The following is a 26,845-nucleotide window of genomic DNA, read 5'->3' on the forward strand; positions in this document are numbered from 1 at the left end:
TGCTTTTAGTTGTAAATAATGCGACAATGAACATAGGGATATATATGTGTGTGTGTGTGTGTGTGTGTGTGTGTGTGTGTGTGTATACATATATATATATATCTTTTGAATTAATGTTTTGGATTATTTTAGGTAAGTACTCAGAATTGGAATTGCTGAGGCATATGGTAATTCTAGTTTTAATTTTTTGAAGAACCTTCATACTGTTTTCCACAGTGACTATACCAATTTATCATCCCACTAACAGTGCATGAGGGTTCCCTTGTCTCCACATCATCCTCAATACTTGTTTGTTGATTTTTTGATGCTAGCTATTCTAACAAGTATGAGGTGATATATCCTTGTGGTTTTAATATGCATTTTTCTGATGATTAGTGACATCAAATACCTTTTCATATGTCTACTGGCCATCTTAAATATTATAATTATTAACAGTAATTGTTGAAAACTATGACTGTTGCTATTCTTTTACCTTCATTTATATCTCACTAGGGATGTGCAGTCAAATTACTGGGTTTTTAAGTCCCTTGAGAATATCATGCTAAGCAAAATAAGTCAGAAAAAGCTAAGAATCACATAATTTCACTCATATGTGGCATATAAAAGTGAACTTATAGACACAGACAACAATATGGTGGTTACCAGAGAGAAGGAGGTAGGGGAGTTTTTTTCCCACTCGTTTGCTCTTATAAATCATTCTGTAGTGAATAGCATTGCATGCAATTATGTTCATGTACTATCATTTTGTAAAGTGCATATAAATGCCTGTGTGATGAATGAAATTATTTTGGAACATTACTGAATTCACACTGGTCTTTTACCATTTGGTATTGTCTCAGTTAACATATTTGAAACATGAAACTGCCATCATGTTTGGGTCTAAGAAAATCTCTAACACTTAAACAGAGTCCTTATACTGGATTATCAAGCATTTTTCATGCCCAGAAGAAAATGTATGAATAATTCTTAAAGAAAAGAAAATCCACTCTTTCTCATTTTTTACTTAGTTTTGCATATTATAATTATGTTGCTTACATATGTAATACAAAATGAGATATAAACTACTTATGATTGTAGTTCTTATATAAGAAGAACACTAAGCACCTTTACCGACAGGAAGAAAACAGACCTACAATGCTAATAACGTTGAATTCAACCACTCTAATTCAACTTGACAGATGATAGTGGCTTTTAGAAAGTGGAGCCATTCCTTTCATTGTAAACATTGCACTGACTTGGGAAGAGGGGAGGATGGGTCCTTTGGAATTGGGTTCACCCATTCTCCTGTGCCCTTTTCATGGCTTGACTTTCTCATCACTTAACTCCATTGAAATGACTGTCAAAGCTCAGCACATCAGCCTATTCCGTCATTTGGCCTCAATTACAAATTTGGTTGGCCTCTGTTTCCATATGTTCTTATTCGACAATTGCAGACATATGACTTAGCACTAACATGACATGTCAGTAGCTATGCTCTGAGGTTCAGTCTGATGATCATAAACATTATACATGCATACAGATTTTCATTTTAACTTTTCCCAGTGTTTCACATCTAGTAAGAATAGAGCTGAGATTCCAACCCAGATCTTTCTGTCCCACTCCACTACCCAGACTAAAATAGGGCAGTTGTCTTTCATGAATTGGGGAAGTGAAGGCAGAAGTGGTTGTGACTCGTTGGGAAAGTCCTGGGATCTGAATCCAGATCATCGTAGCCCAGCTCCACTAGGAACTAGCTTTGTGAATTTAGACATGTCTCTGAGTCTCTCCTGATTTCAGATGAGGAAGCTTATAAAGGGATCTAGCCATGATCTAATCCAGGTCTCTCACATTAGAGGACTGAATTAGACTGTGGCTAGGGCCCCTGACAGGTCTAAATTCTGTAAACTCTCTATAGTAGCAAAACATCCCTTTTATGACAAATGAGTGACTTAAGCAATATTCTCCCTGTTCACTGTGGAATTTCTGATTCCATCTAAGTGTCAACCGATAAGGACAGAAAAGGACTGAGAAATTCTTTTATGAATTTAGGAAGTATCTATTCCGAATAATTTAATAAGATGACTATTTGGTCGAAGGATATGGTTTAAAAAACCTATACACTAGCTTGGAATCACTGTGTTAGAGTAGAAAAGACCGACTAGAAATCACTGAGTACAGTCTCTCATTTGATTGATGCGAGTTAATGATTTCCCCAAGACCACACAGTTTTGCTTGTATTACAGACGGTCTTGTTAGCTGGGTTATTAAGATCTAACATTCCAGAGTGCTCTCAAAATTACCTTCTTCTTTTCACTACCAAAAATACAGAAAAGGAGAGCAGTAGGAGACAGTCAGTGTAGGCTGTGAAATTAAGTTACCTGTGTGCAAATTCTAACAGCACTGCGTACTGTGTGATTTCGAGCTAATTATGTAACCTCTTCAAGCCTGAGTTTTTTCCATCTGCAAAATGAGGGTGACAATAATTGCACATACCTCCAGTTTCTCACCAGAATTAAAACAGTAAACCATGTAAGCTGCTTAGTATATTGCCTGGCACAAAGGAAATAATATTAGCTAAGCTTTAAGATTACATTGTCTATTTGCTATGTTGGCTACATTTGGTTCAATTGCACTTCTTTTCACTAGTATTCAGGATCAGAATTATTCTAAAATGATCTGTCACGCAGTGCCAATATATAAGTGAGAGTGTGATGAAAGTGCCACTTGAAAAAATAAACTCTAATATTAATTTTAAGAAGATGAGCCCAGGTATAGAGCTGTTTTCCACTCATTAAAGTCAATTATTCCCTCGAGCCCTGCAAAAATAACTGTAAAATCACATATAAGTGACATTTCATCCACTGTTCTCCAAATTTTTGTCCTCCATTAAGCGGTCCATTTGAGTTTTGGCAGTGTATGGACATTGTTTTAACATCACTATATTTAACTGACAGTGATTAAATCCATTTAACACACTGCATAGGCAGTGCATTAAAGTCAATTATTCCCTAGAGCCCTGCAAAAATAACTGTAAAATCACATATAAGTGACATTTCATCCACTGTTCTCCAAATTTTTGTCCTCCATTAAGCGGTCCATTTGAGTTTTGGCAGTGTATGGACATTGTTTTAACATCACTATATTTAACTGACAGTGATTAAATCCATTTAACACACTGCATAGAAGTTTCAAACGGCCTGTGTGACTACTTATCTTATCTTTTTGGACCTTTAAAGTTAATAGCATTGGTTACGATAGAGAAGTATTTTCCAAAAGTTAAGCATCTCTTCAAGGCCACTGCCAGGCTGTTCAATTGATCGAAATATGATGTCATCCAGACACAGACTTCCATGTGTCCTTGCTCTTCAACTCGCCCACTAACGTGTGCAGGGGTGGGGCTGGCGGGGGCTAGGAGGAGGTGGGGTTCGGGGGCTGGAGAATGAATACCTGAGCCTGAGAAACATTAGAATACTGAAAAGGCGGGGAGATGAGACAGCCCTCTGTCATTAAGGAAAAACTTCAGTCAAAAGAAATATCGGTTTAATTCAGGGAATATAAATGTTGCAGTTCTCCTCTGGTTCAAGGATAATACAGTACAATAACCTATGTTGAAGCTATCCATTTCTCTGTTTCCCCGTCTGAAGTTTTAAGCCAGTCTTAAACACAGAGTCCGTGAAGATTAAAATCAAAAGCTCTAGCTCAGGGGCACATTGCCCAACATTCTTTTCTAACCATTCATTTTCTATCATCCTCCCTCTGGCCATTAATAAAGTGTCATAGTCACTCCCAACTCCTGAGACCATCATTATTAATGCAATGGATTACACCAGGCCACACCACCCTCCCCCCAACACATGCACAAATAAAACACTCCCCTTTCAGTATTCTAATGTGTTTCAGGTTCAGCTATTCATCCTCCAGCCCCGCAACATCCACCACCCACCCTTATACCATATTCATATTTATTCCACTGGACCACATGTTATTCTTTAACTAGATAGTTTCTTTTTCTACGTTTAATATATTTTTACTGATTTCAGGGAGGAAGGGAGAGAGAAAGAGTGATAGAAATATCAATGATGAGAATCATTGGCCAGCTGCTTCCTGTATGCCCCCTACTGAGGATTGAGCCTGCAACCCAGGGCACGTGCCCTGACTGGGAATGGAACCGTAACCTCCTGATTCATAAGTTGATGCTCAACCACTGAGCCATGCAGGCTGGGCATAGGTGATCTATCTTAACGAGCAAGCTCAGAAAATCCAGGCAGACACAGCTTCAATGTGCCAGACTGACACAACTTTGCTAAAAGAGGCATGGACACTCTCTTTATCCATCCAAACATATTGAGGGAACAAAAAGAGTAAATTAAGGTAGATTAATATGACTAATGATTTAAAGGATGAAAAAGTTGTTGAGGAAAGCATCACAGTTCATAATAAATGCATCCTATCCCACTTTTCTAAGGAGTACTGTAAAATGATGTTAAAATTAGAGCTAGAAAAAAACACAACTCTAGCAGTCCTAATAGCTGTAAAATTAACCCTCTTATTTTCTTCACTAAAGTCACAGTGACATGATGAACAAACTGACAATCTCCTTAATCTCTTCAAGAACAACAGAATTCCTTGACCTCGGCACTATTGATATTTTAGGCAGGATAATTCTTGTGGGGGAGGGGGAGAGGGTGGCTACCATGTGTATCACAGAATGTTTAGTGGTATCCCTGGCTTCTACCCACTAGATGCCAACCCCTCCTCCAGTTGTGATAAACAACAACAACAAAAAATCTCCCGACATTACCAAACATCCAGCAGGGGACAAAATGTTCCCACATTGAGCACCACTCTCACAGATAAAAGAGAAGAGTGCTTGCCCTAGATCAGGGGCTAACAAACCACAACCCATGGGCCTGTCTTCGTAAATAAAGTTTTACTGGACCACAGCCACACTCATTCATTTACTTGTCTGTGGCTGCCTTCTCACTCAAACAGCAGAGTCAAATAGTGATGACAGAGATTGTATGACCCGTAAAACCAAAAATATTTACTATCTGGCTCTTTAGGAAACTAGTGTGCCAACCCCTGTCCTAGTCTTTTGGTTTCAAACATGTTTTTAGTGGTGGCAAGTTTTTATAATGAAATCTTACATAAAACTTGTGTCAGACAGGGTCCAGATGGAACATTCAACTTGAGTAACTTAAGGAAGTGAAGCATATGCAGAATAGTTTTGGTAGGCATTTGTAAAGGTGTGGCAGAGCATAGAGCACTCAAAGGTCCAAGAAAGGTGAGCATTATTACCATCTATAGGTCTGAAGGGGAGACCAAGATGACGCTATAAGAAGGGAAGCAGAGGAATGAATGGCTCCCTCACAGTCTCCTTCCATCCATTCCCATGCTAGAGTTCCCCAATGGCCAAGTTCAAACTAAAGCCAGAGGGCCCAGCCGGTGTGGCTCACTGGTTGAGCATCGACCTATGAATCAGGAGGTCACTGTTTGATTCCTGGTCAGGACACATGCCCAGTTTATGGACTCGATCCCCAGTGTGGAGTGTGCAGGAGGCAGCCAATCAATGATTCTCTTCCATCATTAATGTTCTATCTCTCTCTCCCTCTCACTTCCTCTCTGAAATCAATAAAAATATATTTTTAAAATAAAAATATATATTTTTTAAAAAGCCAGAGGGCAAGATAACCTGCTGCCCTTATAGATCATCCTCCCAAGTCACAGAGCAGAGTGTAGAAAGGTAGAGAGTGGACCAGGGAGCAAACAGGACTTCCCCAGCCTAGAGCACTAACATCTGAAACTGATCAAAGGCAAGCTCCTGTGATAGTCAGTGGGAGAAGGTTTTGAGATCAGCACAGATTGGCCTTGATCTCAGACCCGCTGATCCACACTGAAACAGGGAACAATTTTTAAATCTTGTCCTACATCTGCTTCTGGCCTTCTGATCTCATTTGTCTCTCTTCTAAAACAAAATCCCATAGGCAGATAGGTGAATGCTACATTTTCTGACAAACCACAACCCTTAACCTAGTTCCACTATTCAAACATTCAACCGCAGGTACCAGCCATGCTTCCCAAACCTCCCTGCCCTCTACTTCTCTGCTCACATCCTCAAGCCGCTAAACTGTGGTGGAAGAATGTAAAGTCCCCTGATTGCTGAATCCATCACGATGTCATAATATCAGACAGCAGGGGCCTACCTGCTTGCTCAGCTTCCATGAGTTTCAGCCCTTAACTAAAAAGTGCCCAGAATATTTTGATCACCAAATCTGATAGAGTATTCCCACAACCTCATCAACGTTATCTTCTCTGCAGCAACTTTATCTTCTCTATCTTTTGATTTACTGCTTCCTCTGGCTTCCACAGCATCACATATCCTAGGAGTGTACATTTGAACTGAGGTATATTGGGCATCAATGTTTCCTCCTTTGTAATGAGATTATAACTACAGGGAACTTCATCACCAGGTGATGTTGGCCCTTTTATTATATGCTGAGACGATAACAGCTTTCAACCTCAGCAGGGCATAGCCTTAATCAGAGAAAAGGCTTTATGCTTCACTTCAGAATGCAGACATTTTTATGACCTAACATGTCCATGAAAGATGGTGTGTGTGTGTGTGTGTGTGTGAGAGAGAGAGAGAGAGAGAGAGAGAGAGAGACAGAGAGAGAGAGAGAGAGAGAGAGAGAATGAGAGAATTTGCTGGGCTTTATATATAGATGGTTATGGTTAAAAAGAGAGGAACAGGCAAAGAGCCAGTAAAATAAGCAATAAAAAATCCCTGGTGTGTGGTCAGGCATGAAGTTGTAGCTTCAGCCTTCAGTGACTCCAGCAATGAGTTAATAAGCCAGTGTCATTTTAGATGTTCAGAGGCCAAAGCACTTATACAAAGTAATGAACATGGCAAATTCCCCTGAGTCTGGATCATACGCTTATTCCCCAAGATGCCTAGCAGAGCCATCTATACTATTGAAAAAAATAACCTCCACAAAGTTCTCAAGACCACATCCATGCACAGCACTGTAAATGCCACTGAATAAAATGAAAATAAAATGATCTATAGTGGTGGCAATTTATTCTTTCTCCCATCACTTCCCAAAACTAAAAGCCAGAACTAAAGAGTAGATGCTCTTTATTTTTGTTATGACTCAGCAGATTGGGCAATTTCTTTATGGTCAGAAATGTTCACTGGGGATGAAGTAAAGTTCTATCTCAAAATATTAGTGTTTTCACAAAGGTTTATGTCTATATCCTATAAGGCAATATTAGTCCTGGAACACACCAACAAAATGTTCCTAGGGTTCCAAAGTTTCTGGATTGGTGGCATGTTTGGGACATAGGAACTCCCTGAAACAAGAATCACAGCAATTCACTAGCATGTATGATTCTGAATTCAATCTTAAACCATTACCTATTGGCTGAGTGACCCTGGAGTGTGTTACTTTACTTTCTCAGATCTCGCTTTCATTTGTAATAATGTCAGAGAAGGCAAAATAATTTTCCCTCTACCCTTCTGAGTTTTAGAGGGTACCCTTGTAATAAAAGACAGGTTAATAAGAGAAAAACAAACGGAAAATGAGTGGCTCTCTAAGAGGCATAGAACTCCCACTTAAATACCATCTTTAGCCAAAGACAAAGGAAAGAAAAGTGGGAAGCGGTCAGTTATGGGGAGGTTGCCAGGAAAAGTTTGGTAAAACAAGGGTAAGATTGTTTTGCAGATTGGAGCCTGGGGCCTGCTCCAGTGATAGGAGCTTCTCTTTGGATACAGGGAGGAAGACACCCTTACACACGGGAGTGTAAATGTAGTTTCCTTACAAAAGGGTACTTTCTACTCAGTTTTCAGACCTTGTCTCATACCTGCTGTTTCTCAAAATAATCAGCTCGAAATAATCCCTATGCCTTAAGAGGCATATTTGGGGTGACAAAGTCTGCTACCCTTCTATGTGATACTAAAAATGCCTGCATCTTAGGGTTACCATAAGAATTAAATAAACTAATACAAGCAAGATATTCCAAACACAGTTGGAACACAGAAAGTGCCCAATAAAAGTTAGCCATTGTTATTTCAGAGCAGAGGTTCTCCATGTGTGGTCCCTGGACCAGCAGCCACAGCATCACCTGTCACAAATTCTCAGGCCTCATCTCAAACCAACTAAATCAGAAACTCTGGGGGCAGGACCCTGTCTTCTGTGTAAACAAGCCCTACAGGTATTCTGATACATGCTGAAATTTAAGAACCATGTGTATAGAACAGGCTGAAGAAATAAAACAGAGTCACACTAGTCAAGCTGCTAAATTACTAAAAGCAAGTCAGTTGAAGTATGAGGACAAGAGTCTATTCTTGTTTTAAATACCCTAGGAACTCAAACTTTTCAACTTTCCAGCCTTGCATTAATGCCCAGATATATAACACACCTCCAGATAACCCTCCAATTACTTTCTGAAGGACTAAGGAATGTCCACTTTACCAGACAACCTGACATCCATTATCCAGACGACTTAGAGCAAACATGTCAAACTCGTGGCCCACAGGCCACATGCCTCATTTATTTGGCCCATGTGAGCCTTCGAGTTTGATATGCTTGATGCAGTGGTCGACTAACTGCAGCTTGGCAAACTGCAGCTCACGAGCCACATGGGGCTCTTTGGCCCCTTGGGTGTGGCTCTTCCACAAAATACCGACTTCTGTGCATGGGCCACGAATTTTCAATCGCACTCTACGTGCACGCCCGCACATGGTATTTTATGAAAGAGCCATACTCAAGGGGCCAAAGAGCCCCATGTGGCTCACGAGCCGCAGTTTGCCGACCATGGATCTAGAGAATTGCCATCTTGGACCAACCCAGAAGCTAAGAATGCAGGACTGATTCCTGTCAATAAGGTACTTTTTACTATAAGAACTCTTAGCTTTTCTTTCTCCTTCAGAACACTCTGGGTATTGCCTAGTTGTGCTTACATTTTGCAAACCCTAAGATCCTTGAATAAATCTTTATTTATTTCTAGTCAAAGCCTGCAGACTCTTTTTAATTTTGTTCATAAGAGTAAAACAGAAAACAAGTTCAAATTGGCTGCATTACTGAAGATTTCTGGTTTTTTGTGACTATTTACATGCATGTGAATGCTTGGTTTTATTTTTTTCTAAATAACTAGAGAAAGAATCCCAGTGATGGCTTGAGAACTGTGGGATTTCTGTAGGGTAACTCTTACCATTGTATTTTTGACTTGCTGGATAGAATACTTCATACCACATGATCATCTTCCAAAAGATCTATTATCAAATTCTGTTCATGTATTTTATAAAGCCAGAGATACAAAGAGAAACTTATTTAAAAGAGAGCCTACAGTGGTAATTGTGAGATTATATATTTGAACAAAGACTATTATTCCTTAGTCTTAAGCATTTTCATAAACAATTTTGTACAATTATAAGGTTGGAACATAGGCATATGCTGAATCAGTGACAAAGCTAGTACAGGCATGTAATACAGGATTTCTATACCTGTGCATTTGGTTACTTGAGTATAGTCAAAAAGGTGTGTACACAGTTAAAGGTAAAATTGCCATTTAGAACAAAGTAAACTAAAGTATATATTTTTATCACTTCATCCTCCATACTGCTGCCATAGAGATTTGTCTACAGTACACATTTAATCATGTCACCAGGCAGCTTAAAAGACTTAAATACCTCCCTTAAGCCTGGCACACGAGAGCCTTTGTAATCTGGCACCTGCCAACCTGGTCATGGACCCTGATCCTATAATTACACTTCCTCCTTGGAGCCTTCTGACAGCCCACTCCCCATCACTGGGGAGTTGGTCCCTCCTAACTCAGAGCTTCGGGAACACTGTATACCAACTTCTAGTACTAATTCTTACATTGCATATAAGTATTGGAATGTCTGTCTCTCAACAAGAGTTTTACTTAACTTTTACTGACAGCAAGAAACTCATTTCATTGTTGGGTCCCTGGGAGCTTGGCATAAAGCCCAGCACCAAAGAGATGCTTAGTAAGCAAAGGCTTTTCATGGGTCTAAAATGTGAGACCTACGCATGAACCAGGAAAACACAGTGATCATCTGGGGCTCCTTCCAATCACAAAAAGACCAAATCTTTAAATTCAAAAAAAAGCTCCACCATTTCCAAGGTTCCAGTGGCCTTCTCATTCTAGTAGACACATTCTCCAAGGCAGAACATCCTATCTGTTGCCACCATCTTCTGACGGCCACTGAAATGCCCATTTCATTTAAGATATCCTGACCCCCCAAAATTACCACATCAGTTGATATTGGATCAAAACCATTTTTAAAAATATTTTTATTGATTTCAGAGAGAAGGGGAGAGGGGGAGGGAGATAGAAACATCCATGATGTCAAAGATGAGAGAATCATTGATCAGCTGCTTCCTTCACACTCCCCACTGAGGATCCAGCCCATAATCCAGGCATGTGCCCTGACCAGGAATCGAACTGTGACCTCCTGGTTCATAGGTCAATGCTCAAACACTGAGCCATGCTGGCCAGGCAATTGAAACCCCCAGGCAATGGAAACCCCCAGGTCCAAAGTCATGAGTTTCAAAACTTAAGTCAAAGCTGCAAAATTAGCTGGCTGTAATAGTTTAGAAGCAACTGACCCCACATGTGTTGGCCTTTTGAGTAATCCTCCTGATTCCAGAATCTTGGTAGGTACTTGGGCATTAACAACCAACCACAGCCCTGCTACCGTTTCACTGCTTCTCAGACCGGCATTTGAGAATACTTCCCCTTCTCAACTTGGCTCTGCTCTGTGCCCCTGGTATTTTATTCTTGCTAAATCATTGAGCCTGAAGCAGTTAGCCCAGGGTAGCTGAAATATCCAACCAGATATATAAGCCTGTTTCTTCCCTGGAGCACTCAGCGCTTAAAAATTACAACAGCTCGGCCAAACCGGTTTGGCTCAGTGGATAGAGCGTCGGCCTGCGGACTCAAGGGTCCCGGGTTCGATTCCGGTCAAGGGCATGTACCTTGGTTGCGGGCACATCCCCACTGGGGGGCGTGCAGGAGGCAGCTGGTCGATCTCTCTCATCAATGTTTCTAACTCTCTATCCTTCTCCCTTCTTCTCTAAAAAACCAATAAAATATATTTAAAAAAAAATTACAACAGCTTGAATTAGTTGCAAATTGTCTGAGAATATCCTATTTGTATGGTTGCTCATGATCATGTCCCTATCTACTGCCATGTCCATCAAGTCAAAAGATACATTACAGTTTTTAAGTGAATTGGAACAGTGGATGGGACCTGAATGGAATGAAAATAACTCATCATGATCTGCCTTGAGAAACCTATTGATGGTGTCCTGTTGATTCTGAGATAGCTGAGGCTCCTTCTTCCCCTGAAATTTCTGTGATGCTCTTTTGCAATGATCAGTGGAAGCCGTACTTTTCTCATCTTTGCTGGACTTCTGTAATAATTAACTTATGTCATATAAATAAAGTAAGATGCTGGCACACACCACACACATTGTAAATAATCAATAAATGGCCATTATTGCAATTGGATTTGGGGGCTGTATTAGTTTCCTAGGGCTGTTATAATAAGTATCAAAAACTGGCCTAAGACAATAGAAGTTTAATGTCTCACAGTGCTGGAGGCTAAAAGTCCAAAACCAAGGTGTTGGCAGGACCATACTTTTTCTGATAGCTGTAGGGGAGATTCCTTCCTTCCAGCTTCTGGTGTTTGCCAGCAACCCCTGCTTTCTTGGCCTGTAGACGCATTTTTCTGGTCATATGGCCACCTTCTCCCTGTTTGTCTCCATATCATCTTTCCTCTGTGTGTATCTGCCTCTGTGCCCAAATGCCCCCTTTACATAAAGGTGCCAGTCATAGGATTAGGGCCTCATGATCTCATGTTAACTTCATTGCCTCTATAAAGATCGTATTTCCAAATAAGGTCACATTCTGAAGTACAAGGGATTAGGATTTCAACATATATTTTGGAGGAGAGGGAGACAATTGAACCTGTAACAGAAGTAAAGGGTAGCAGAAAATTTCACCCCCAAAATATGCTACTTTAGTAAGTTGGTTCTTTGGTGATGTAGGTACTTTAGAAACGGCAAATGCAAGGAGACATTCTCTGAACTCCCTTTATCTGCCCAAAGACAGATCCTCCAAAAGGAACTCAAGACTGACTCTTATCCCCGGATAGAAGACTGGTAGTTGATACTACACCCAGACAAACTTTGTCACGAACTACCAAACCTCTAATTTAAATGCCCATTTTTCTAAGGACCCATTCATCTTTCCTAATAATCATGTACTCTCCCCTAAAAGGTCTACATCCTCACTCCCTTTTCCTATTAAGATACTATTTAAGATTGAACTCTAATCTACTGAACTTAATTATTTTTCCCTGGGTATCTGTAATGCCTGCTAACAAATTTTTGTTTGTTTTTCTCTGGTTAATCTATCTCTTATTGTGATGGTCTCAGCTAGAACTCAGGGGGGTGGAGGGGAATTTATTTTTCCTTCCCTACAGAGTCATATATAAAGTGGTATTTTGTTTTTTTAAGAACCAGCACAATCTGTTTTGTTGACTGCCCTTATCGTGCTGGGTAGCAGGATTTCTAATTATATTTCAGTCTAGTGTTAAAATTTTTCACTGCCCTTTGGTTATTAAAGTAATCAGACAAGTTACCACCTCTGGCTCTGGCTGTCCCAGGAGTGCACCTGCTTGGGGGTGGGGGCATGAGCAGGGGCATGCTGATAAACCAGCTCTCCAAGGGAGAGAAAATTAAAATGCTCCAATTTGTAGCATTTTTTTATTTCTACTGTATATTGAGTGCTTATTGAATGTTCCCACCATGGCTGACTCAAGCTACCAATGAACAACTGGCAAAATTCCTGAAATGTAAACCTGGTTTCGTGAGCATATAGGAACTGTTTCCAGGATGTCACTGAAGGCTTGACCTACTTTCTAATGACTGCCTTCTCCCTTTCTCTTCTCCAGTCTTCCAATGTGTGCCTACCCCCAAAACTTCAGGCACAGGATGAGGGAGGGAGCAATGTTGACTGATTTGAGAAACTACAAGTTGTTGGTGGCAATTCTGATATCTCCTTCTGATAGTTGTTGCTGCTTTTCCACCCAACACAGCAGGCCATTGGTCTCCTGGACATGCACGAGTTCATTCATTGGAGGGTTCTGGGGAGGCCTTTCTCTGCACAGCCTCTGGTTTGAAAAATCCAGCTTCCACTTGGCCCCCATACTCATCTCACCAGCCCTTTTCTTTGGCAAATTCAACCAACAGACTTTTTTGAAATTGGGATTTCATGCCCTTTTTGGAGATATCTGCAAGAAGGCCTTTGCCCCATCCATCTCTTCTGGCATCCACACAATGGAGGGAAATCTAAATATCCCTGAAAATAAAATAGTGGGAAATTCAGATGTCCCTGCTATTCCCTCTCCTCCTTAAGCCATGTCTCTCCTGCAACTTTCTCCTTTGCCCAGTTAATATCAGATATTCTGCTGGTCCAATAGGAAGCAATTTAAAGACAAGAGATCATTGTCAGCACCTCACCAAGTGGAGAGGGAGAAACAGATGGCTCTGACATCCCCAAATGTACAAGAAAGGGAAAGAAACAAATCCAAGGTTCTTCTCGCCTGTGGAGCAGAGTCAGAAGGAATAGTTTCCACGATATGAATTCTGCTTTCTCCCAGAAGACATCCTCTTCCTCTCTCCCGATCCCCTTTCAGTGTGGTTCACACTTAAAAACTGTGAAACAGTTTGGTCCTTCTAACAGTAGGAAGGCAAGGATTAGAAATTTTATGGCCCAAAACTAGGCTGTTGGCCTTGGAGGATTTGGTAATTTTATTAACAAGGCTCTATGTCCACTGTATTTGCTACACTTGTCAACCTCTGGGGGTGGAAAAAGATACTAGTAATAACAGGCAACATTTTGAAACAGGACACAATCGCCACCTTATAATGCTCTGTTGCATTATTTTTCTAAGATTGGAGGGAAAAATAACCTTGTTTTTTTGTGTTTTGTTTTTTTTTTATCAAAACTGACCATAATCAAATCTGCCTTCCAAGGTGGAAGAACAGGGAGAGGAAATAATTCATGTTACTGGGGAAATCATCGCTCTGCTGCCCTCTTTCAATTGCATAGACTGGTGGGCGACGAGGAAAGACCTAAAGGGAATGGTTTAGCCGAGCAAGAGCACATTCGTTTGTCTTGGGAGCTGTAGGAAGATCCCCAGAGCAGAGACTGAGGATAGGGTCTGTTTCTGTTTCTGCGGGGGAAGCTACTGAAGTAAAGAAGAGAGCAAAAAACGATAACAGAAAAGCAACACTGTGGTGGCTGATTTTCTTTCCATTTACGGTGTTGGCTCTGCTACTATCTCCACCTGTGTTCTCAAATATGCAGTAAAGACTGCTTCACAGAAATGCCCCCAGGAGGTGGGGAGTTGTTGGTTTTTTCATACAATTCAAAGAAAAGGGAATGAGCATGGTATTTGGTTCAGCATGGGGTAGAGAGAAGGGAACTTTCATGGGGATGAGAGGCTAGGACTATGGAATGAGTTCTCCCAGGAAGTAGGAGCCAGCCCTGAACTGACATTAATCCCGAGAAAGATGCAGAAATCTTGGAGAAGACAGAGAACAGACGGTCTGCATTGACATCTGGGTTTTATTATTAAAAATAAAATACTGTTGCTGTTCTTGGTATTCTCTATTAAGGGAGCCAAAGAGCACACACATGACACAGGTCCCAATAGCATTAAAGCCCCGTGGCCCCTATATCTGAACCAGGGACTCGTGACAGGTATCATTACCAGCTCTCTATCTGCCCCTAGCAAACACTTCCTTTTATTCAAACTCCAGGTCACATGGTGAAAAGCTCGGACAATGAGGCTGTTTCCTGGGGCTGACATATGAGTAGCCAGGCTCACCCCATGCCAGTTGCTACAAGTGGCTACTAAGGTTCTTCAATCTTAATCGAATAGAGGGGGAGCCGCAGGTGCCCTCAAGAAGGCCCTTCCTAGTCCAGAAACTGAAATCGGTCACAGAGCACGGTGGCTCCACAGAGTTGAGAATATCTGAGTTAATCTGCACTATTGTGGGGCATGCGGACCCCGTGTCCTGCTGACCCACTGGGCAAGAAAACTTGTCCTGCCCCATGGGACCAGCACTGTGTGACCTGCTTCTCTGTGTAGGAAGCAAACTCAGTGGAAAGAACGTTGGTCCATTACAGACGTAAAATGTACTTACTTCTCTAAAGAGGCAGCATGAGAACGTCTTTTCTAGTACACTTTTCTTATTAGGAGTTCCACATCTCATCATCTGAGAAGTCTCCCATGTGGCGATTTCGTGATAGTTGCCACAGCTCTGCTGTAACATTAGCAGCGAAGCCCTCAGCGGACTGTATTTCAATTGGTGAAATTCAAATCCGCAGACATTGACAAGGTTCCTGTGGCCAACGTGCCTTCCTCGCTGTCCTAAAATGAAGTAGGAACATGAGATATTCACGGTGCTTATGAAGGAGCCACTGGCAATCAAGGCTCGCACACAATTTTTTTTTCCCAGAGACTCTAGCGGGGTTTTTTCTTTGTTCTTCTCTCCTACTTTTTAAACTTTCAGTTTTCTAGTAACTATGTATTTTCTTCTAGGTGGGATGAAAGTCTTTAACCTTTGAATTCCACAAAGGATGGCTGAGGACATACAACTCTAATTACCTTAAGCTGCCTACAGCTTAAATACACAGCACAGCAGTCTCCAGAGGAGGCCGTGGATAGAGTTTCTTCCCGGCCCCGCTCCGGTGTAGATTTACACTATGTGCCTTTGACTACCTTTCTGCTTGGAAAAGTCCCTGCTGCTGGTCAGCAGGTGTGATCCTGGGCACTTCCATAAAGAAGTCCTTTATTATTGGGGTCAGTCATTGTGTGAACTTGAATTAATAACAAGGTTTTTGTAGATCTCAGTTTTCTTTTTCACAGAATTAGGTTGTTGCACGATCTGTTGTCTAGCTAGTGCCATCATGATTCACCATGGCATACAAACAAGAATTTAGGGCACCACACCTCTGACATGAATCCTCAGTAGAACTGGCATACTACGAGGGCAAAATAATTGGAAAATGGAAAACGGGAGGGAAGGGAAGGGAATAAGGAAGAGGCAAAGGAAGGAAAGGTAATAGGATGAATTAGGCATTAGAAACCCTGAATTTCGGAGGGTATGCTAATAGGCTGAGGATACATGAACAGCCTTCATACTTGTTGGCAGCTGGTTTGTCTTGCCCATCTTTGTTACCCAGGATCTTGCATATAAAGGTACTCAATAGAGGCTCTGATGAATATTTGGAGAGTAAATGTCTAAAGCTAATGTGGTAACCATTACATGCAAGGTTGTAAGGAAATAAAGAGATCAGGGATGAGTACTTGAATTCAAGAATTGGTATCTATGTCATTCAGGTGGAGCAGCCAGATCTGATGTGCCTCCAGAAGTGATGCAAGGTGAAGCACACATCATATTCTTGCAAAACTTGAACTGAGCCAAGCCTTTAAAGCTGACTTCCAGTTGAAAAAGAAAATGGCAGCTGGAGGAACAAGTTAAACAGAACCTCAAGAAAACAGGCAAATCCAGAATGCGGGACATTTTATGGGTCAACTTACTAGTATCTTCAACAAGTCAATGACACAAAGAGAGAGAAAGAGAGAGAGAGAGAGAGAGAGAGAGAGAGAGAGAACACTACTCAGAACCTTGATTGCATTCCAATTTGAACAAATAAAATATACAAAGACAATTGGGGAAGTTGGAATGTGTACTGTGTGTTAAATGACTCCAAGGATTTGTTGTTTAGTCATGAATAATAGTGCTGTTATGGGTATGTAACAAAATCTCTATGTTTTTAGACATGCACATTGGAATAGAATAATGTGATATTTGGGATTTGCTTAAAATATTTCACACACACATAAAGGAAAAGGAAATGATGAATCTTGTGTGGCAAAATCTTTAAATCACTGGTTTTGGGTGATATGTGTAAGGGTGATATATGCATGAGGGCACATTTTATTGTTCTCTATCGATTATGTTTGAAACATTGATATATAATTAATTCTTTTCTAAAGTAAACACTGTGGAGGACGTTTTATCAAGGAAGGGACAAAGGAAACTTTTAAGAGCTGGAAATTCCATCTGATCTGGGTGGTCGTTGTGGCAATTACATAGATGTGCACATATGCAAACTCATCAAACTATCCACAAAAAATGCATGCTCTTGATTGCATTTATGTTATGCTGTGGTAAAATAAACAAATCAGTCTCCATTTTTAGGAAGCAATATTAAATTAAGTAAACATCTTCATGGGTAATTAAATGCAATACATATCGGCTTCCCTGCTCCCATCAGCCACCTTCATGTAAGAGATTCCTGAGAATGCCTGTATCCACTCTTTAACTGGTCTTCTCTGTGCCCAAAAGCAATGACATTGAGCCACTGGGAACACTATCCCCGGGTTCTAGAGGCTGGAAAAGCTCCCGCCCAGTTCCTGGGGTGAGAGGGTTTGAAAAGGAGACAATTATCAGCATTGGCCTCAGTGGTCAGCATCACAGAGCCTGGGGAAGAAGTGGAGTTAGAACTGCTGTCCTGTCCAGCTGGTGAGGCTCAGTGGTTGAGCATCAACCTATGAACCAGGAGGTCACGGTTCAACTCCCGGTCAGGGCACAAGTCCGTGTTGCAGGCTCGATCCCCAATAGGGGTGTGTGCAGGAGGCAGCTAAATGATTCTCTCTCATCACTGATGTTTCTATCTCTCTCTTTGCCTCTCCCTTCCTCTCTGTAACAAATCAATAAAATATATTTTTTATTAAAGAAAATAAAAGAAACTACTGTCCTCAGGCAAAGGAATAGAAGAACAGCTTGGGGAAGGGGACAGAAAGGAGGACATTAGTAAGCAGACGGTGACTCCATGGAGGTGGACCCCCAGGTCTGTGGCTCAAAAAAAGTGTGTAGACACAGACAATCCCACCCACACCGGAAGATCCTGGGAACAGTCTTGGGAGAACAGCTGTGGATACTGCTCTTAACTATAGGAAGAGAAGGGTAAGCCAGAGAGCAGCTATCCAAGGTTCTTTTCATGTAGACCATAGAATGAAGAGTGGTAGGCAGATGGAGTACTCAGACCTTAGTGTAATGTGTAATGACTAACCCTGATACCTCCCATGTGTACAGTAGAGAATAGTACAGGGGAAGGAAGATCATGCCTCAAAAGAAGGAAGAGAACTGAGGGGGCAGGCAACCCTGATGATCTTCGAATAGCCTTTGGGGTTATTCTTCCCTTGTGTTTCACTCTTGAGCATTTCACAGCAGAACAGCATTATGCCCCGGCCTGTGGGATCTAAGAAGTTCAACAGCCTCCGCTTTAGTTCAAACTGCCAGTGTTTTTGCTTGAGTGGCTGATCAGGTTCACATCATACTAATCTCCTAACAAACATCGTTCCGCCACACCCTTGGTGCTCTCTGCAATACAGATACATTGAGAATTTCCCAAATATTTTTGCTTAACAATTCCTTCTATAATTTGTTTCTCTCTGCTTGCATTTTACGATAAGCAGTCAGGAGGAACCAACACTTTGCTGAGAAATCTCTTCAGTTAAATACCCAATTTCATCCCTTGCAACTTCTACCTTCCACAAAACACTAGAATGTGAACACGATTTAGTCCAATTCTTTGCCACGGTGTAACGGATTGCCTTTTCTCTGCTGTTCAATAACATGTTCCTCATTTCTGTTTGAGGCTTCATTAGAATGGCCTTTACCATCCCTATTTCTACCAACATTCTGTTCATGATTATTTCATCAAAAAAGATGAAAGTTTTCTCTACTGCTCTCCTCTTTTCTTTCTGAGTTTTCACCAGAATTACCTTTAACAGTCCCTTCCTAGTAATCTTGGCTTTTCTAGCATGCAGCTCAAAACTTCCTGCCCATTATCCAGCTCCAAAGCTACTCCCACATTTTTAGGTATTTGTTTCAGCAGACCCCCCTCCCCAACCCACACACACACAAACACACACAAACACACACAAACACACACTTCATGGTCCTACTGAGGCTGCCAGGACAAAATACCATAGACTGAGTGGCTTGAAAATGAGTTCTGGAAGCTGGGAAATCCAAGATCAAGGTACTGACAGATTCAGTGTCTTGTGAGAACCGCCTTTGAGGTCTGCAGATGGCCAGCTTCGCTCTGTGTCCTCACACAGCAGAGAGAGGAAGTGCTGGTATCTCCTCCTCTTCTTATATAAGGGCACTAATCCTATCACGGGCTCTACCTTCATGGCCTCATCTAACCCTAGTTACCTCCCAAAGGCCCCATTTCCTAATACGCTCACATTTGGGTTTAGGGCTTCAACATATGAATTGGGAGGTGGGGGGGAGGGGAACACGAACATTCAGTTCATCACATTGCTACAGCATAGCCCAGTTTATTCTCATGGAAACAAACTCTTCCATAAGAGGAAACAACCTTAGGATGAAGCCAAACACTGTGGGTGGCAAAGGGCAAAGCAAACACGGTTCTTGACATCATTGAACCGCTGGATCAACCCTCATCTGAAGGCCACTCTAACGGTAGACTTTCCAATTATATTAGAAATAAATTCCCTTATTATTTAACCCTATTTGAATCAAAACACTTAACTGGCCCAGGGATGCTGGTCTGTATTATGTGACCCCCTACAATAGTCATATCTGAATAGAATAACAGAGAGCACCTGACCTTTGAGCAAATAATATACAGGCTGGGCAGTGGTCTATGAGGTAGCCAGACACAAAAGCTGTGTCCAACAGGGATATCATATCCAGGGATGTGACTGACCAGAATCACCCCTTTTAGTTTCAAGTTCTTCATTAAGTCTACTGGTAGCCACAAAAATGGTTTAACTAGAAGCAGAGGAGAACTGCACTTATGGAAGGGTGTCTGTGTGTGTGTGTAAAGTATGTCTGTTACCATTTTAAAATTTCCCTGGTTAGTTAGAAAAATATGATAGTATATGAAATAGATATGACAGCACATGAAATCAATTACATACACTGTGGGACATACAGTCAGAGTGTTCGTTTTCTATCACAGAATTTAAAAGTCACATTTCTTCTCCATTATGAGAGAAATTAGAAACAAAGAAAAACTATGATCACGCTCTCATACCCCCCCTCCATCAGACTGGGCAGACCCTGCTGTCACCAACTTAGTATCCTCAGTGAGCTAGATCCTCACTCACCAGTCACTGCCAAATGCAAATCAATAGAAGCCCAGCTCCATGCCTGTTCCTGTTTTTCTGTGTGCTGGCTCTGGGTGGAGATCTCTAACTTCCTTATTTCCACATGTCCTTCCAATAAACCCCTCTTTATTGCAGTACCTCTCTTCTTTAAAACACAACAGTATTTTCAATAAATATCCAATTTTTCCAACTATCTCTCTCAAAATAGTCTATCTTCCCTTTGACACATTTTACTCACATTTTAGTATATATATATATTTATATATATAATTTTTTTTTTTTTAAGAGAGAGATAGAGAAAGTCTTCTCCCAGAGCAACATTTGTTTAAACAACTCTGAGCCTGGTCTGAAATAATAGCTGTTGCATCACTTGTTCCCACCAGATGGCGCTGTTGCTGGTTCACACACCCTGCGTCCTAAAAACTTAACCTCATTACCGAATAAACACCAATAACTGCTTCACAGAGATAACTGCTTCTCCCCCTTCTTAAGACATTACCTCTGTCTTAACAACCACCATCTCTGTAACTAATCTGGACACTCAAAAACTCCCTCAGAGGATTTGGTATTGAGCTAAGCCCTCCCTCAGATGCAATGGTGTTCTCTGAGAATCTAGTAGAGGAGATGGTCATTTGGCAAATGATCACACAAATAAACACAATCGCTGACTCTGATTGGTTGTTCAGAAGGAAACAAAGGTACCTGGTTGCTAACGCTACACATGACTAAGCCTGGAGAGTGGAACCAAAGGTGCAAAAGGAGTTAAATTATGGAAGGGGGAGGTGAAGCATTCTCCCTAACAGAACAGAAAGAAAGAAGGCACCGAGGCTGGAAGGAAAGGTCAAGAAAAAGAGAACCCAGAGCTTTAAAACTGAAGATAAGAGCAAAAGCAAAATGAATTGATTGATCCCACTGAGAAGTTGCTGGCTTCAGCCCTGGCCAGCTTGGCTCAGTGGATAGAGCATCAGGCTGCGGATTGAAGGGTCCCAGGTTCAATTCCGGCCAAAGGCACATGCCTGGGTTGCGGGCTTGATCTCCAGTGGGGGGCATGCAGGAGGCAGCCAATCAATGATTCTCTCTCATCATTGATGTTTCTATCTCTCTCTCCTTCTCCCTTCCTCTCTGAAATCGATAAAGAAATATATATTCTTTAAAAAGTTGCTGGCTTCAATGACCAACAGAATGGCCCCCAATTTATCTCTCTAATCATCTTCACTTCCCCTACTTGATCAATCCACTTAGTTGTTTCAAAGGCACCCTCCAATACTTTGCAGCACTGAATTCGTGATCTTCTCTGGTCTGATTGACTTTTACCAATGGATGGCACAAACCATACATTCTGTTGCAAAATTCAGAAAATGGAAAAGAGTCTTTGAATCTTCCTTCACCCGTAGCTGCATAGACAATCTACCACCAAATCCTGTTGATTTCATCTACCAAATCTGAAAGCTTTTCTCCAGATCAGTGATTCTCCAAGTGCGGTCTACAGACTAGCAACATTAGCATCTCAGGAAACTTGTGAAAAACACAGATTTTCAGACCCTGCTCCAGATCTACTGAATCAGGGAGCATTTTAACAAGCCCTCCCGGGGATTAGAAATCCACCACAGTTTGAGAACCATGCCCACGGCGCCTCTGCTGTTGCCATGACACTACTCCATCGTTTCTTTTCTGGGCTGCTATAATGACTTCACAACTGTTCTTCCCCACACCCACTAAAGCCTCCTTCTAGGGTGAATCTCAACCCTGTCAGAAATTATAATCTACTGGGACCCACTCTAAACCAGCTAAATCCGAATGTCTGGGGATGTGGCCCAGGCTTTGGTATTGTTTAAGGAGCTGCACTTTAAAGGCCAAGACAGAGAACTTACCATTAATCCATCTAATGTGTACACAGATTGATTTTAATGCAAATCTGGTCTTGAAATACCCCTAAGTAAAACTAGCCAGAATCAAACCCACATTCCTAAGATCTATAAGGCAGACAAGTGATCCGGTCCCTCAGGCCTCTACCACACTGGTCTTCAATCTTTGCAGGCTCCTTGCTTCCTCTTCTTTCAGAGTTTTGCTCATGCTGCTCAACCCTTGGCCTAAGTTGCTCTGTCTTACGCCTTGTGCCTACCAATCCTCACTCACTCTTTCTGTAGATCTCAATTCCATCTTCCCTTCCCCAGGGAAATCTTTCCTAACCTTCTTTGTCATGGCAGGGGTAGTCTGGGGAGGATCCAGATATCCTAATTTGCCCAGGAAGTCCTGATTTATGGACTTACGGTGTATGGATTTCTTAGTTGTAGTTTTATATTTACTTGTCATTATTTAATGCTTGTCCACCTTTCCCACTGGATTACAAACTGTAGGAATTTGACACACAAGGTCACATTGACAGATTTTGTTGAACTTTTTGAGGTGGGCACTCATTAGCACACATTAGGGAGAAACTGAGTCTAGAGAATTTAAGCATCTTGCCCAGATCACAGAGCTAGTAAACAGTGTGGCTGGGATTCAAACCTCAGTCAGGAATTTTCCAACCAAATAGCATAGCCACCAAACTGTGCTAGAGGGGAGATGGCTACAGCCCGACCGGGTGCCTGCGCTTCTACAGTAGCTTCCACAAATGAAGTTTCGCTTGGTTCTTATTAAAACTGATCTCAGCTTGAAGGCTACTCAGCTACTTCCTTTCCATTGACATTGCAATCTGCTCCAAGGAAATGAAGCTTATGGCTCTCAGGGCCTAAAGGGCAAATGTGTGGGGGAAGCCAGAGATCAAATGGCCAAGTATACTTGTTACGGAATTTTTCATGAGCTGAATTCAAATGCTATCAGTGGAGCAACTCTCCCTTGAATTTGAAAGAGTGAGAACAAAGGGTGAGGGGAAAGGCAGATGCTGGTGCATAATCAGGAGCCAGATGGACTGGTCCAGGCCCGGGGATGTGGAGTAGATGTAGGCAAGGACTGAGGCAGGTCACAGAGAAGCCAATGCAGCTAAGGGGGTGCTTCTCCCCCAGCACAAAACACGGGGGGAATCGCCCCATTCCCTGTGGCTCATCAGGGGATCCCGCCCACTTGTACCAGCTGCTCTTCCAATTCTTGCATGAGACCAAGTTAAAACTCCAGTAGGTCATTTTGCCTCTTTGATTCTCAGTTTCTTCATATGGAAAACGAGGAAGTTCAACTTAGATGACCTTGAAAGATGCTCTCCGCTCTGAAATGATATGGGTCTGATAGACATGGCAGTTAGACAGGCATGAGCAGAGCATGACCGATAGGCCAGGTATATTATGTCACCAGGGTGGAAAGTCCCAAGTGCCTAGCAACAAAAATACTAGAAAAAACAACTATTCCAGGCTAGGACCTCTCTCCCAAGGTGACCTTTCCTCCCTAGCATGGCACTAGTCATGCAGTTTAGACCACCTTTATACCGTCTTCGAAGAGAACAAGGGGACCAAAGAATAGCCTCCTTGGACTCTCACATAAGTAAGCCCTTTCATGACCACTCCTTAATCATGAAGCCCTCAAAACAATGAGGTTCTCGCCTGCATCAAATAATCTTAAGACCAAAGCTTTGGGTCTATTGACCACAAAGACAGAGTTCTGCTCAAACTAGAGATAGCATCAAGCCTCAGTTGTGTTTCAGCTCAAAATCCAGAAAAGCAGCAAAACCAGATGAAGCGATGCCATGACTGACATCAAGGACCAGATGCTATTATTAATGACCCCCCTACCCCAGCACCAACCAATCAGTAGAGACCACGACCCTGAAAAGACACACCTGGAAGACTGATGAATATTCTATTGAGATCTTCTCCTGAGAGCCCTCCCCTTAAATCACCCCCTTTAGAGAACATATAAAAACCCTTAAGATAAAAAACCCAGTGTGTTCTCTCTCTCTCTCTCTTTCCCACACACACACAGACACACACTCTAGAGCACACCCCACCTTTTTCCTCTTCTTCCCTGAGGGACATTATCTTTGCTTGCTTTCTCCTAAGCCCTAAGGGCCCTTCTTTTGCCTCTGTAACTTGTTTCCTGAGTCCACACAGCCCAGCTGGCTCACTTCTTTCAGCTCTGTGACTTTCTAAATAAACTTCTTGTGCCTAAGTTCTTGGATCTGAATTCTTCTTAGCTGAACTCTAGAACTGAGTTTGCTGAACCAAGGTCTATCTCCACCATTAACAGTTCTATGACCCATGGCCAATGTTGTTAGGATTGACTCCAAAAAGACAGGAACACAGATGGATACTGGAAATAATACCCTTCTCAAAATCAGAAAAAGGATGGCCCATTTATGTTATTCCTCAACGCCTACTGCATCTCATCCCTGAAGAAAGCGCCTCAGGTCAAGTCCAGCCTGCTTTGAAGTCTAAATCAAACCATGAAGTTCAAAGCAAAATGAATACAGAACAGAGTGAATGCCACTAATCTATAAAAATCCCCAACCAGGAAAACTAAACTATTGTAGAAAGACTCATTTAACAGTAAAAAAAATGGTAGTTTTTAAAAATAATTTCATTTGTTTGCATTAGAATGAATTATGTATAATTTTAGACAATTAAATCAGAATAAACCCAGATTGTAGTTCACATTCATGAAAAACAGTGTATTTAGTCTCTATTTCATGGTTGGATCAAAACATTTGTATAAGTTTTATGTCAGCACTAAGGAGGGAGCAGCTATGAGGCAGGACCAGCTAGAAAAAAACTGAGATGAATTCTGCTCTGATGTGCCTTGGTTCCTGCTGTTCACTTGTCTAGAATGCTCCTGCCCTGAGCTTCACCTAAACAAATCTTGCCATCTCTTCTACCCTGTCACCAACCTGGGAAGCATTTTTTAAAACATCACCCCCAGATTCTTTGGCCGTCCTCCTTTTGAAACAGCTTATGTTCCTTCCCCTTAAATTTGCGCTCTACACTTCTTGATGAATAGAATATGATAGAAGTGATGCTCTGCCAGCTTCCAGATTCAGGCTTTAAGAAACTGGCAGCATTTACTTTCTGCCTTGGAACCCAGCCACCAGGCTGTGAGGAGGCCAAAGAGCCACATGTAGAGGCCATGTGTAGGTGGTCCAGCTGACGGCCACAGCTGAGGCCTCAGTCTACAGTCAGCATCAGCTGCCAGACATGTGAGTGAGCAAGCTCTCAGATGACTCTGGCCCCCAGTTTTCCAGCTGCCCCAGCTGACGCCACATGGTGTACAAATGAGCTCTATCCATTTCAGCTCCATGAGCAAATTAAATGATTGTTGCTATCCTTAGCCTCCTAAGTTTGGGATGCAAAGCCACTGAGATTTTTAAAAGTAATTTGTTACTCGCATATGACCAGGTTTCTTAATGGCAGCGCTACTGACATTTGGGTCTAGATAATTCTTTGTTGGGGCATATTGTCCTGTGCATTGTAGGATGTTCGGAGAGCATCCCTGGCCTCCATCCACTAGATGCCAGTAGCATCTCTACCCCAAACTGAGTTAACCAAAAATGTCTCCGTTAGAAGAGGTCCCAGTTGAGAACCACTGACCTAGACAACGGATGTAGCTATCATCTTTCAGATTATATTGTTTCTTCTTCACACTTGGAAAGGCCTTCATAGACACTTTTCTATGACACTCATATTATGTACAATATTGAATTAGTTAGTTCCTTGGAATCTGGACCCCCAAAGACTGTGAGGGCAGGTGGAAAAAACAGGACAGGTGCAATACAACCTAGAGCTTGAGTTTCCATTTAGTGATGCACCAAGTGATGTGGCTACAACTCACAATCTCTCCCATCAAGGTGACCTAATACAGGGCCACCACAAATGCTTGTGCGGTGCCCAGATTGCACAACGGTACCCAAACCCAGGGCTAAGTGGTGACTGAGATCCATCCCACTCTGCTGACTATGCTCCCTCCACATGGGGGAAAAGGGGGTGACTTCAGTCATCTGTCTGAAGAAGAGCCTTTTAAAAAACTTCACACTGAGGCCAGCAGCTTCTCTCACCCAGGTTACAGATACATCCACATAGAACGGGACTAGAAAATCAAAGCCGTCTTGCCTGATGTTCACACAAGAATTCCCTTTGTGCCCTGGCTGGTTTTGCTCAGTGGATAGAGCATCAGCCTGCAGACTGAAGGGTCCCAGGTTCGATTCCGGTCAAAGGCATGTACCTTGGTTGCAGGAACATCCCCGATAGGGTGCATGCAGGAGGCAGCTGATGGATGTTTCTCTCTCGTCGATGTTTCTGACTCTCTATCCCTCTCCCTTCCTCTCTGTAAAAAAATCAATAAAATATATATATATTTTTAAAAAGAATTCCCTTTGTCCTGAATCTTGTAAAGAGATGGAAAGCTAGTTCAAGCCACTGGACAAGAATATAAAAGAAACTGAAGGTAAGACTGTCTAGTTTGAAAGAAATGCAGTGAAAAGTTAAGTCTCCTTCCTACTCCTGATCATTAATATTCCCTCCCAGGGCCTCCCAGAGGAACACTGGGCATATATATACACACACTATATACACTATATATGTATAGTATATATACAATATATATGCACTATATATATACTATATATATAAATATATACTATACATACTACATATATACACTATGAATGTTATTATATATTCACTGTATACAGAGTAA

Source organism: Myotis davidii, unplaced genomic scaffold, assembly GCF_000327345.1.
Source record: "Myotis davidii unplaced genomic scaffold, ASM32734v1 scaffold616, whole genome shotgun sequence".
In the NCBI taxonomy this organism is placed as follows: domain Eukaryota; kingdom Metazoa; phylum Chordata; class Mammalia; order Chiroptera; family Vespertilionidae; genus Myotis; species Myotis davidii.